This window comes from Camellia sinensis, chromosome 10 (genome assembly GCF_055761805.1).
Source record: "Camellia sinensis isolate YWXY chromosome 10, ASM5576180v1, whole genome shotgun sequence".
Taxonomy (NCBI): Eukaryota; Viridiplantae; Streptophyta; class Magnoliopsida; order Ericales; family Theaceae; genus Camellia; species Camellia sinensis.
The window spans coordinates 94,448,740-94,462,874 of record NC_138970.1 but is presented as its reverse complement, the minus strand read 5'-3'; positions in this window follow the sequence as shown (position 1 = coordinate 94,462,874).

The following is a 14,135-nucleotide window of genomic DNA, read 5'->3' as shown; positions in this document are numbered from 1 at the left end:
AATACTATGCAAGAAAGAGGCATACAAGAGAGGTAAAGAAGCAAGTGTAAAAAGGAAGCCTCAAACAGGGAGAGGCCCTTAAACAAACATGAAAAGGAGCTCAAAATAATGCTATTTTCAGTTAGGGTCGGAGCCCAAATATGCAAGCAAGAGGAGCTAATATATTGAGCAAAAATAGGGCTAAAGAGAGGGATAGAAGACTTACCCTTGAAGACCAATGCTTCAACAACTCTTGGCTTGAGAAAATGTGCTCCTTGCCTCTGGAAAACCAGCTCCAAGTGTTGGAAATGATGGTGGGGAGGTGGTGCTATGTGGTGGTGTAGAAAGGGGCCAAAAAAAACAAAAGGGTTTTGATGCTTGGAATATAGAGAGAGAGAAATTAAATGTAGGAGGCTTAAACAAAATTCTTTTCTAACCCAAAATGCAACTGGAGCTTCTGGTTTTATAGAGGGAGGAATGGAGGAAAAGGGGGGGGAAATGGGGGGGAAAATCAATTCAAATTTCCCCCAAAAAATAGGCCTAAAAGAGAGATAAAGAGGCAAGTAGTAGCTGCTGGCCTCAAACCAAAGAGAGCCCTTCAACAAAGTTGAAGAGGGGCTCAAAAAAAGACACTTTACAGTTTACATCAAGCCACGAAACAGCTCACAAATAAGCCTAAAATACCATGCAAAAATAGGCCTAAAAGAGAGTTAAAGAGGCAAGTGATAGTAGGAGACCTCAAACAGCAAAAGGTCCTTAATCAAACATGAAAAGAAGCTCAAAATATGACTATTTACAGTTTGGGTTGGAGCCCAAAAATGCTTTCAAGCAAGGCTTAGATATAGAGCAAGATAGGAACAAAAAAGAGGAAAAGAAGCTTACCCTTGAAGACCAATGGACCAGCCGCTCTTGGTCTGAGAAATGGTGCTCCTAAGCTCTGAAAAACAGCTCCAAGTCATTGGAATGGATGGTGGTGGGGTGTATACCAAAAACCAGAGCAAACGGAGGTGGTTAAACGGTCCCGAACCGAGGCACACGGCCGACGGTTCCGAAAACCGGGAACCGGGCTTCGAAACGGGAAAAACGGCCTACGACCACGAAACGTAGCCTACAGCCACTGAGAGATGATCTACGAGACCTCTCCCTCCCTTCGGGAAGAGAAGATGGAGAAAATGGGACCTGGTTCGCAAACCGAGGCAAAGCACAAAAGAGTCCAGAAGTCCGGAGGCAAGGCTTACGGCCGAGACTCCGCGACCTCTGAACGAGCACAATATGCAACATCACCGAGCGCTCAATCGGTGACGTCTGAGTCTTAAGGTCGGTCAAAAATGGGGTGTCTACACACACCCACAACTCAAGCCGTCCGAGCTTATGACAATACAAGCTGGGATGTCATGGGAACATTCAAGAGCCATATCCTGATCGGCTTGTCCGAACATGAGGTAGAATTCCATGTAATGGACGTTCCGGCTACCTTCAGTCCTAAAAATGGTCCAAGTTGTAAAAGGGTAAAATTTTGACAAAAATCAACTTTTATTAGAACTTTTCAAAACAATTTTCAGAAATGATCACCACTTGACACGCATAGAATCGATTATCAAGATGTACAATCCCGAATCAAAAGATCATAACTGCCCCTAACTGCATATCATTGTTGCTCTGTATTGTAACTAGCTTTTCTTCCCGAAATGAAGACCACAACCAAATTAATAGATGATGAATAAAGATGAACTGATCAGGAAAACGGATAGGACAGTCGAGTTGGAGATAGTTACAGCCGAACTTCAGGATGAAGTTGCCTACGTATCCCAAAATTGGGAATCAGGCCTTACATAGTTCGTCTAAGGTTCACTCGAGTATTAACTCTCTCCTTTTGCACTCTAACTTTTGCTAAAGTCGCCTTTTAGGGTTTTCAACCTTGCGAGCTCAGTTTTTCTTTGTTTCTAATTTTTCATACTCTAACTTTTGCCTAGGTCGCCCTTTCAGGTTTTCAGCCTAATGAGCTTCTCAAGGGTAGTATTTCTTCAACTTGTCCATATTAATTGGTTGTGAAAATTCCAGGCCATCCAGGTCCATGAGAATAACTGCCCCTTCTCACTAGATTGACTTGATGATGTAAGGACCAGTCCAGTTGGGTCTGAACTTGCCCCTAGGGTCGTGGATGGGGGCTCGGTTTTCCTTTAGTACCATGTCTCCTTCCTTGAGATTCCGAGACTTAACTTTCTTGTTAAAATCCCTAGCAATTCGGCGTTGGTAGCCTTGGATGTGATACAGAGCCTTCAGCCTTCTCTCATCAAACAACATTAACTCCTCGAACCTATTTCGTTGCCAGTCTGCCTTCGCTATCTGATACTCAGCCATAACTCGTAGTGACGGTACTATAATTTCAATTGGAAAAATAGCCTCCATCCCATAGATGAGAGAATAGGGGGTCGCCCATGTAGATGTTCGGATTGAGGTTTTGTAGCCCCATAGTACAAATGGTAGTTTATCTAGCCAGTCCCAGTAACTTTCCACTATCTTCTGCAGAATTTTCTTGATATTTTTTCTCGCAGCCTCGATGGCTCCATTGGTTTACAGCCTGTAGGTTGATGACTTATGGAGAGCCACACTATATTTCTAAAGTAAGTCTATCACCTCTTTCTTGAAGTGCAACCCATTATCGGAGATAATCTCATTCGGAACCCCATACCGGCAGATGATATTGTTCTTGATGAACTTAGCTACATGCGACGCTTTTAGCACGGCATAGGATTGAGCTTCCACCCACTTCGTGAAGTAGTCGATCGCTACCAAGATGAATTCATGTTCGTTTGACCCCTTTGGCGTAACTGTGCCGATAACATCTATCCCCTAAATAGAGAATGGCCATGGTGAAGTCATGTTGTAGAGCTTCGGCAGTGAAATGTTCATGCAATTGGCATGAATCTGGCACTTGTGGCATTGCCACACAAAACCAATACAATCCTCTTCCATGGTTGACCAGTAGTAGTCTTGCCTAAGGATTTTTCGGGTGAGCATCACACCGTTCATGTGTGCCCTGCACTCTCCTCCGTGAATGGCCTCCATAAGGCCCTTTGATTCCTCTTCCCTAACACACAGTTTATGCATTCCCAAATGGCCTCTTTTGTACAACTTGCCCCCGCAGATGGTAAATTGAATAGCCAAATGCCGTATTCCCCTTTTGTCCTTGGCATTTGCTCCTGGTGGATACGCCTCCTTTTCTAGGAAATTCCAAATATCATAGTACGAGGGGTTCTTATCTGAAGCCTCATCTATCATGGCAATGGTTTCATAGGTCGGCGTGTACTTTTGTTCAATAATGATCGGACGCATCCTGACTCCCAATGGAATGTCTATCATAGAAGATAGAGTTGCCAGTGCATCAGTGAGTCAGTTATTCTCTCCTAGCAGATGGGTAAACGTTAGCTTTTCAAACCTTGGAATTAGCATATCCAAGACCTGATGGTAAACCTTCATTTTCTCCTCTTTCACGCGCCAATCTCCGTTGGCTTGAGACACAACCAAGTTCAAATCCCCGATGACGTCCAACCTTTTTGCTCTTAGTTCTAGGGGGGCTTTTAAACCAGCAATACACGCCCCATACTCTGCTTCATTGTTCGATACTTTGAATCGGAGTTTGAAGGCTAAAGGTATATGGGAGTCATCGGGTGCTATCAGCAACACACCTATCCCATAACCGTACTGATTGGACGCTCCATCAAAGTACATCGTTCAAGTTTTCTCCTCTATTTGTAGAATATCTTCAATTGGAAAAAAGTACTCCACTGCTTCATCCCCCTCTATTGGGTGATCTGCCAGGAATTTCGCTACAGCTCTTCCTTTAACCGATTTGCGTGTAACATATTTAAGATCAAATTCAGAGAGAAAAAGCAACCAACGGGCTAGCCTATCCGTAAGCACTGCTTTCTCAAAGAGATATTTAATGGGATCTAATCTGGAAACCAGGATTACAAAGTGAGCTAACAAGTAGTGCCTCAACTTTCGAGTAGCCCATATCAAGGCTAGACAAGCTTTCTCGATGAGAGTGTAACGGGTTTCGTAATCTAGCATTTTCTTGCTCAAGTAGTAAACAACTTTCTCCACCTTGACCTCCGACTCCTGAGCTAACATACACCCCATGGTTGAATTCGTGATTGACAGGTACAAAATCAACAATTTTGCTGATTCTGGCGGTGATGACACATGCAGATTCTGCAGGTACTACTTAACCTGTTCAAAAACGAACTGACAGCAATCATCCCATTGAAATTTCTTTCCTTTCTTCAGGAGACCAAATAGCAGTTCACAAGTCAAGGTTAGTTTTGAAATAAACTGCCTTATGAATTGCACTTTACCCAGAAAGCCGTGCACTTCCTTTTCAGTTCTTGGTGGTGGCATTTCTAAGATGGCCTTGATTTTGGAAGGATCTACCTCAATTCCTCTCTGTGTGATCAGAAATCCTAGCATTTTTCCTGTTGTTACGCTAAAGGTACATTTTTACGGGTTCAACCTCAATCTATACTCTCTGATACATTGAAAGAATTCCTCCAAGGTAGTATAGTGACCTTCTTAATCTTTGGACTTGACAATCATATCGTCTACATACACCTCAACCTCTTTGTGGATCATGTCGTGCAGAATAGTGGTTGCAGCCCTTTGATAAGTAGCTCTAGCATTCTTCAACCCAAATGGCATGACTCGAAAGCAGTAGGTGCCCCATGGAGTAGTGAAAGCGGTCTTCTCCCTATCCTCGAGTGCCATCAAAATCTGGTTATACCCGAAAAACCCATCCATGAACGAGAGCAATGCATGGCCCGCGGTGAAGTTTACTATCTCGTCAATATGCGGCAGTGGAAAATCATCCTTCGGACTAGCCTTATTCAAATCCCTAAAGTCGACACAGACCCTTATTCTGCCATCTTTCTTTGGAACTGGAACAATATTGGCCAACCACGTCGGATACTCAAATACAAGTAAGAACCCTGCCTTGATCTGTTTGGTAACTTCTTCCTTGATTGTCAAAGCCCAATCTAGGCGAACACTACGTAACTTTTGCTTAACTGGTTGGGCCTCAGGGTTAAGAAGGATCCGGGGCTGTACAATCTCAGGATCGATTCCAAGCATGTCTTTGTAGGACCACGCGAAAACATCTTTAAAATTTTTTAATAAAGCAATTAAATGCTCGCATTCCTTCGAAAACAACGTGGACCCGATATGGACCAAGCGAGGATCTTCCTCAGTACCCACGTTAATTGATACGATTTCATCTGTACAGGGCTTAACACGCCTCTCCTCCTCATGATCAATCATATTTTTCAAAACCCGAGGAATTTCTTCTTCTTCGTTTATGTCAAAATTTTGAAAATTAAGATCAGTACAGCAAACCAAAGGCACAGAGAAGTAGGAAAAGTCCACAGCATTCCCATTCAAAAAGTCTGGATCTTCGGCTACAGTAGACTCAAAAGAAAAGCTAAAAGGCAACCTGGACAGGACTTTGGTATCTGGGTTATCACTCCCAGAAGTACCAGACTCAAAGGAACTCGAATTTGACTCCGACTCCATACTTAGTGGAATCAGATCCAGACTCACTATCCGATCCAGAACTGTTGATGACACCTTGCTCAAACTTCCAGATCAGGTGTGGAGCCTCAAATGCATCGAAGATAAAATTGGAGAAATCCGTTGTTGGGTTATCCCCGATCATTGAAATAGTAAAACTATCCCCCAAGTTGGTGGTCTCAGCTCTAGCAGTAGAACTTATCAGTAGGTTAGCCAGTGTTTTTCCCAACAGTTCTTCCTCTTCAATGTCCAGGCTTCCAGACTTGTCGTGATCCATACTAGGGCTCAGGTTTGCTTGTTCATCCTCCTCTTCCAGCAACTGGCGTTCGAAGAAGATCTCGAACCCCGAATACCTTGTTTTTGTTTCCTCATCATACCAGGGCTCTGGAAATCCACAAAAGGGGAAGTCTTTCCCTTGGCGGGCAAAACGTCCGTTCAAGGTGCCTTGTATTGGTTTGTGGACTAATTCATACTGCTTCCTAGTCCTCTTTGCTTTCAATCTTTCTCTCAACTTCTGCCCTTTTCCTTGCCAATCTGCAGTGGTAGGTTTGTATCCCAGCTCGAAAGCGTAGGGGTTGTGACCGATCTCCTTGGCGACAGTGCCCCCTTGCCAACCACTTCGGCCTAGTCCTGATCCGGCTATATGCCCCCAGTTTGTTCATCATGTAGATGGATTGCGCACTTACGTAGTTCCCATCACCCTCCGCCATGATGGATTGGACCAACCGGGCTTTTTCTAGAGAGAAGCTAGAAAAGAACACGTCCTCCTCCCCATATATGATTTCCAATAATGGTGCAATGGTTCCCTGGAGAGGATGGATCGTAGAATTACTGTACACAGTGGCAATCCCGCCTTTAAAGGGATACTTCACTAACTGATGGATTGTTGATGATACAACCCTCATCTGATATAGCCAAAGCCTTCCCAATAGTAGATTAAAAGTGGCCGGAATGTCCATGACATGGAATTCCACCTCATGTTCGGACGGGCCGATTAGGATCTGACTCTTGAACGTTCCCATAACATCCTGGCTTGTGTTCTCATAAACCCGAATGGCCTGAGTCATAGGTGTAAAGTCAACCGGCCTCAAACCAATGGCATAGGCAGTCCTCACTGGGCATACATTGATCGCCGATCCAGTATCTACTAACACCATCGGAATCCACTTTTTCTGACTTTCCAAGGTTACGTATAAGGGTTGGTTGTGGTTGGCACCCTCAGGTGGTAACTTCTTATTTGTAAAAGATATCACCGGCGTAACATCCCCGAGTGTAACCAACGATACCAATTGATCAGCAGTGGTGTCGATAGGTAGTTTGGTCCAATTCATTGCCTCTAACAGTGCTTGCCTATGCTCCCGAGAAACCATTATCAGCCCCCAGATTGATATGTCCGCCTAAATCTTCTTGAGCTATTTCAAGTCCAGGTTTTCTTCAATATCCTTCCAGAGGTCTCTAGCTGATCTAATGCTGCAAGTTTGAAGTACCGACCACTCTGGGTCATATGATTGATCTCGTCAGTATACTAGGTGTCATTTGGGGTATCAGCTTTCTAACCTTCGTCAGTGTACACATGACTTAGGTCGCTGTCTTCCCACCACTCTCATGTAGCCATGGTCGGGCTAGTATCAGGTTCTATCTAGAGCATGTTAACATCACGCACCCCATTATCATACCATTCTTCCTCTACCACAGTCTTAGGTTCTAAATACCGATATTTTCTGAGCTTCCTCAACATTCTTTTCCGGTCAATAGGCTCCCATTCAACCTTTTTGGTAGTTTGGGCATCACCTACCATTGTCTCGGGTTCTTCTTTATCTTTTCCTTTTCCTTACTCTAGAGCTATCTTCGTTTGGATCTCTTCTATCCTTTTCCTTTGAAATTGTTCCAGTGCATGTTCTTTCTCAGTCAGAGGCGCAGCCTACGCCTTGCCACTAGCAACAATTTCCTCTTCCTCCCCAGTCTCCCCTATCTGTTCCTCCACATCTGACTCTTCCTCACTCAACCATCCATTGCTTGTTTCTGGCTGGCTCAGGTCCCACCATCCCACCTAAACACTACTTGTGTCCTCCTCTTTGAAGGAGTACAAATCCTCCAAATTCTCCTCCAAATTAGCCAAATCATCTTCTAAGTCAGCCAAGTCATTCAGGCCTTGTTCAGGCCGATCATTCTAATGTTGCCCTAACTAGCCTTCCCTGATAGCATTAATGCTGAGAAAGTCCGGCAGTATAACTGTTGGCTTCGGCTAATCGATGGCCATAATGTATAAACTGGGATCGTACTTCTCTGCGAGCGAGACCCCATTCTCTATGACACGGGTATCAGACAACCCTGTCTTCAGTGCACTCTCTTCTTTCTCCATTTCTACTACCACGAGCCTGGATTGGGTTTGTGGTGTTAGATACATCATACACATGTCTATGCCTTCTAGAATAATTACCTCTGGTTTTGGTAGATAGGGTGAAGTAATGTATGTGTTAGGGTTGAAGGTGGACGGTAGTGTATGGATGTGGTTAATGTTTCTAGGTGGGGGAATTTGGTTATGTACAGGAAGTGGGTTGGTTGTTACGTTTGGTTTGGAAGATGGGGCGATGACTTTTTTGTCAATGAGATCCTAGATCTCATGACACTGATTGTAATACTTTTTTAAGTCATTGATTGTAATATTTTCTTTTTCTTTTTTTTCTTTTTTTTTTTTTTAAGGAAGTGTACAAGTTGAATTATGTTGAAAATTTATAAAATTTTAAACTGCCAAACCGATTCGCATCCATCCGCCAAACTGCCACTTCGCTTAATCCACATCCGCCGGATTGGCGGACGGATGCGGATTGATTTTCTTCAATCCGCCAATTTGGCGGACGAATGGCAGATTGGAGGTTTCGTGGCCGCAACCGACCCCCGCCCACCCCTAGTGTGCATGGTAAATTCAGCATACATGAAAAAGAAGAGGATCAATTACTCCTCTTTTTTTCTTTTAACTCCAATGGTTAAAGATAAATTATGCTGTCCACCCCAAAGGTTTGGCTTCAATGCAATTTCTACCCTATGGTATTAATAATTACACTGACTTCCTCTATTTGGGAAATCATGTAATAGAGTTCCTCATGTTACTAACTGAACATTGATGATAAAAATGAAATATGACGACATCATATTTTGAAATTTCAAAATGCCTACTTTACCCTTGATATAAGTTATAACTAGCCCAAATGGTGACATGTGTCACTCTAAGCCAGATCATCTATTACCACCACTTCTCTCTCTATATATACATTAATTGGACACAGCAACCCCATTACCATTGTCAAAGGTGGAGGGCTTGGGATTCATTATGGCTCATATTATGGTAGATCTATAAAAAATCAAAGCAAGAGATAAAACATGGAGGGAAAGAGGCTGTTAGAGAAATATGGGTCTTGGACCTGTTGGTGAAAATGAATCATCAAAGATGATTTCGTTCAGGTTTCATTTGGATGATTATGTTGAGGGTTGTGATGATTATGTTGAAATTGTTACCCATCTTACCCAAACCTGGTCAAATTGTTACCCATCTTACCCAAACCTATATCAGTTTAATAGAGAGAATGAGTGAGACAAAAAGAAGGGTTTGGAAAAGAAAAAAAAAATACTGGAGTCCCCATCCAATAATGAACTTAGTCATGATTATGCAAATATTAAATTCAAGAGAATATTGCATGATATTGATCAAACGCTAATTATCAAAAAAGACTCCTAACTAAATAATGATTTCTTTTCATATTGCTTTTTCAGTGCATCAATCTATGAAATTCCACTCCAGCATTACAACGTAATGCAAGCCTAGTCAATCGTTCCCAACAAAAGTTCATTCCTTCTACCTTATTCTCCACAAATTAACTTCAAAATTCAAGATAATTATAATCTGTTACGGTCACAAACACTAGAACCATCCAACCTTATTGAACTATAAACCCACAATCTTTCTTGGCCCTAAAACTACTAAAAATTCAAGTGTAGACAGCATCATCCAAGTTTCCTAAACATAACAACATTGCAATTGTACTTTTTACTTTTCAATGGGTTCACATATGCAGTATATTTCCTCAAACCATACTTTATATTAAAATAAAAATAAATTTTTTCCTTCTGTCCAGTGGGTTCACGTGACACCCAGGGGTCACTATAAAGCATCGCCATGTCTGAAGTCTTCCCCATGAACATGAACACCCATGTTTTTCCCAATTCATAATTCTACTCAGCATGAAAGAATTCTCTAAAAAAGACAAAGCTTTTAGCAAAGAATTCCCAACACAAGCAATCATATTGAGTTTGTTCATCTACACTTGGCTCCAAAAACAATAAACAAACTACAATTTCAAAATTAATTGAATCCAATGATATCAAAATTTCAAACACTCAAGCTAACCTGAAATTGAGACTGAACCAAATAAGCCCGGAGCTTTTTTGCTGATGGATCACCCGGTTTACTACCCGCGGAGAGCGACAGAGACTTAATGATCGGCAAAAACACACCACCAGCTCTTGCGGTGGTGCTTGGCATTGCCTGATCAATAAGAGCTTCACTGACAGTCAACCCATATGACAAACCCAACATACTCTTCCCCAACCACTTCACAAAATACGCAGCAATCCTATCCCCCAACCCAGTCTTCACAAACCCACAAGCGAAGAAAAATGAAATCACAATCAACCAAATCACCTCATTCGTGAAAGCACTAAACGCAGAAAAGTAGAAACAAAAATTAAATCAAACGTATTTACCACTTAAATCAAAAATTCACAGAACAAAAATTAACAAACACATTGAGTAGGATTAGAGGGGAAAAGCTATCAAACCACTTAAATCAAACATATTTACCACATCAAACCCATAAAACCCTAGAAATTAAACCACTTAAACCAAACCCATTTTAGAAATCAACATGAAATTAGACATGGTAAATCATGTAAAACCCTAGAGAAAGAGTGAGAAAGGGGAAAACAGAGGAAGGGAGAGAGAGAGACAAAGAGAGAGAGAGACAGAGACAGACAGAGACGAAGACATAGAGACAGAGAGCGAGCGAGCGAGAAAGACGGAGACAGAGAGCGAGCGAAAGTGAGAGAGAGAAAGAGAGAGCAAGAGAGAGAAGGGAGAAGGATAAAGAACCTGCTCGTATTGCGGCGGTGGCGGTGGTGATTTGCGGCGGTAGTGATGTGCGACGAACGTCAGTAACAGTGGTTCTCCGTCTGAGAGAGAGAGACAGAGGAAAGGGTATGGGCCCCTAAATCTAGGCGCGTATCTCTTCAAAAAAAAAAAATAAACAAATAAATAAATTCTGGTCGCGTAAAATATTTTTCCACATTTTAGCGACTAAAACATTTTTTAGACCTCGTATGGGAATATGCTTTTTTAGTAATTTTTTGGCTAAAATGTGATGTAAAAAAAATTAATATGTTTGGGATGACTTTTTGGCTTTTTACGAAAAGATGTACAAAAAGTAGAGAAAAAATGGAATCTTAGACTTTTTGGTATGTGTTGTTGGCTTTTGATTTTTTTAGTAACTTTTTAAATTTTTGGCTAAAAGAGGCACTTGCCAAACAAGGCCAAGCCATAAGTTCATTATTTAGCGACTAATTATTATTTTGTCGGAAAAAATTGAGTATACCGCGACTAAATATTTTTTAGTCGCCAAAACTGCATATTTGCCAACCAAATTCTTAGTCGCCAAAGAGTAACAGTGCAAATATGGCTATTATTTGGCCACAAAATTTATTTTAGTCCGTAAAAATTAGTATATTATGACTAAAATAAAATTTAGTAGCTAAAAAACTAGAGTAATAGCGACGAATAATTTTTTTAGTCGCCTATTGTGGAAAATTTACCGTCTAATGTTTTTTTTAGTTGCCAATATATAATATACGCCGACTAAAATAATTTAGTAGCAAAAACCTGAACCAACGGCGACCAAAATAATTTTTAATCGCCAAAAATTGAACTTTTGGCGACTAAATCTCTTTTAGTCGCCAAATTTGGTCGCCAAAAGGGTAAATTGTTGTAGTGGAGATTGTTAGTGAGGGGATTAAAAAAATTGTGTTTGCTTGTGATATATTTTAGTAAGGGAATTAACTATATGAAATACCATAAATACCTTTCGGTGTTTGTGATATATTTTAATATTAAAAATTATATTTTATAAATTATATTATGTTCATATATATAACATGACGTAAACCCTCCCCCTTCCCCCTCTCCCACACACACAAACACACACCATGGGAAAATAGTTTTTTTCTAAGTTAATTCCCTTCCTAATTTTCAAACCCAACCCTTAAAGGCCTTTGCTAATCCCTTCTTCTAAGGCGCATGCTAGTCCCAATAGACTACCACTCCCAAGCTCCACTTTTCAAACAAATATGATTTTAGCACTCCTAATTCACTAATAATCCAATCCCAAACTGCTACCTCTTAAAACAAACAGAGCCTTAGAAGCTTGTTGGGAATGTGTTATTTTTTCCTTTTTGCCCTTATTGAAATTGGTAGATTACACTGACCCCTCTTATAACGGTTCCGGTTTAGACCCAACCCTTTACATGTTCTTAGATCCGGGAATCTGTACCTTTAATTTTTGTTTATACCCCTATCCTCTTGTTGTTAGTTGAGTTTGGTTGTTAGACTTGTTGGTTGTGTTTGAAACGGGTTGAGAGTTAGTTTTTCAATAGAGTTGTTGTCTATTTCACTTCTTGTTTGCTCGGGCGATATTTTGGTCGCTCAAGCAGTCTTTGAGATCTCTCAGTATTTTTGCAGGTCTGAAAAACTTTTGAAAATAGGGTGATCTTCGCTCAAGCGGTCTTTTGCAGGTCTGAACTTCTAGGAGGAGGTCATTGGACGTTGGAGCGGTGTTTTGGTCACTCAAGCGGTGTCACCTATTGTGTCTGACGCTTGAGCGGTCTGTGCATATATCGGATCGGAAAAAAGGGATTTTTGTCACTATTTCACTTCTTCTCTCTCTATAAAACAATCCTAACCCTAATTCTCTCTCTCTCTCTCTCTCTCTCTCTAGTTTTTTTCAAAATACCTCAAATACTCCTTAATCCATTGATTTCTCCACCATAGTTCCTTGGAGAAAAAGGTAGAGCTCGTTGAAAGTTTCGTTTTAATCGAAGAAGATCTTGTTTTTGGCTCTGTCAAACTTCTATCCTTGCTCTTTTCCTCTTCTACTCTTAAGGTTGAGATTTCTTCAACTTTTGGTATGATTCTTAACTTAATTAATTTCTCTTTGAAAATGTTTAGGGTTTGATTTTGAAATGTAAAAAAGGGGGTTTTTCAAATAAATTCTTAAGAAATGTTGTGGGAATATATATATTGTTGGGTTGTGTTGAAATATTAGAATTTCCTTCATTAAATGTGATTTTGAAAGTAAATGAGGTTTTGTTTGAAAAACCATTGATGTTTGATTTATGAAAGAAAGGGAAAAGATGTTGGGTTTGAAAAGATAAGAAGTATGTAAATGTTGATGATGAGAGTGGAGTTTGATATATATTGTCGCTCCCATTTTGAAATTTATCAGATTATATTTATTGCGAAAAATTATATGTTGAGTAGAAATATCTATTTTAGGCTATCAGTAGAAGATAGCTTTGATTGTCGTATAAATTGCATGAAGATTAGGTTAATTGAAACTAATTACTCATATATCTTACATTGAGCATTGTTTCATACTTAAATATTGAAATTGTATTATTTTGAGAAAAATATGTGTATACCTTGGTGAATCTGGTTAAGGAGTGTGGTTGTGGCTTATTATGTTAGCATGTGTGTCCTCGGCGAGTTTGACTTGTATCTTACCGAGTCCATTGAGTTGGCCATTTTATTTACGCAATTGCACAACCTACTTTGGTTAGTAGGGTTATGGAGGCACAATAGCATGATCACGAGGTAGAGACTATCTGGAGAAAGATCTCTAATGGGAAAGTAGAGAAAGGTTTGAGTGTTCATTCGAACTTGAGTGTGAGATATTTAGATTGCCTTTCTGTGCCAAAGTTTTATAGAAATGAGGTACTCTGAGAGTTCCATCATTCACGTCCTGCAGTAAACCTGGGAGGCACGAAGATGTACCACGATCATTGTCGCTAGTTTTGGTGGAAGGGGATGAATAGAGATATGGCTTTGTTTATTTTGAGGTGCCTTGCTTGTCAACAAATGAACGTCAAGCACTAACGACCAGCGGACTTGTTACAATCCTTACCTGTAGCTGAATGGAAATGGGAGCATGTCCCGATAGATTTTGTTGTAAGTCTTTCGAGGACTCAATGGGGGTAATAATGTCGTATGGATAGTTGTCGACCGATTAACCAAGCCTGTGCACTTCATAGTGTGACTTAGTGTGACTCCATAGTGTTTCGATCGATATATTAGAGACATAGTGTGACTTCACGGGGTCCCCATGACTATTATTTTAGATAGGGACCCGTGTTTCACGGCTCAGTTGTGGTAGAGCCTATAGAGTGCTTTGGGCACTACGTTGACTTTTAGTACAATCTATCATCCTCAGACTGACGGGCATTCTGAGCGCACTGTTGAAACTCTTCGAGCTTGCGTTCTCGATTTTAAGAGA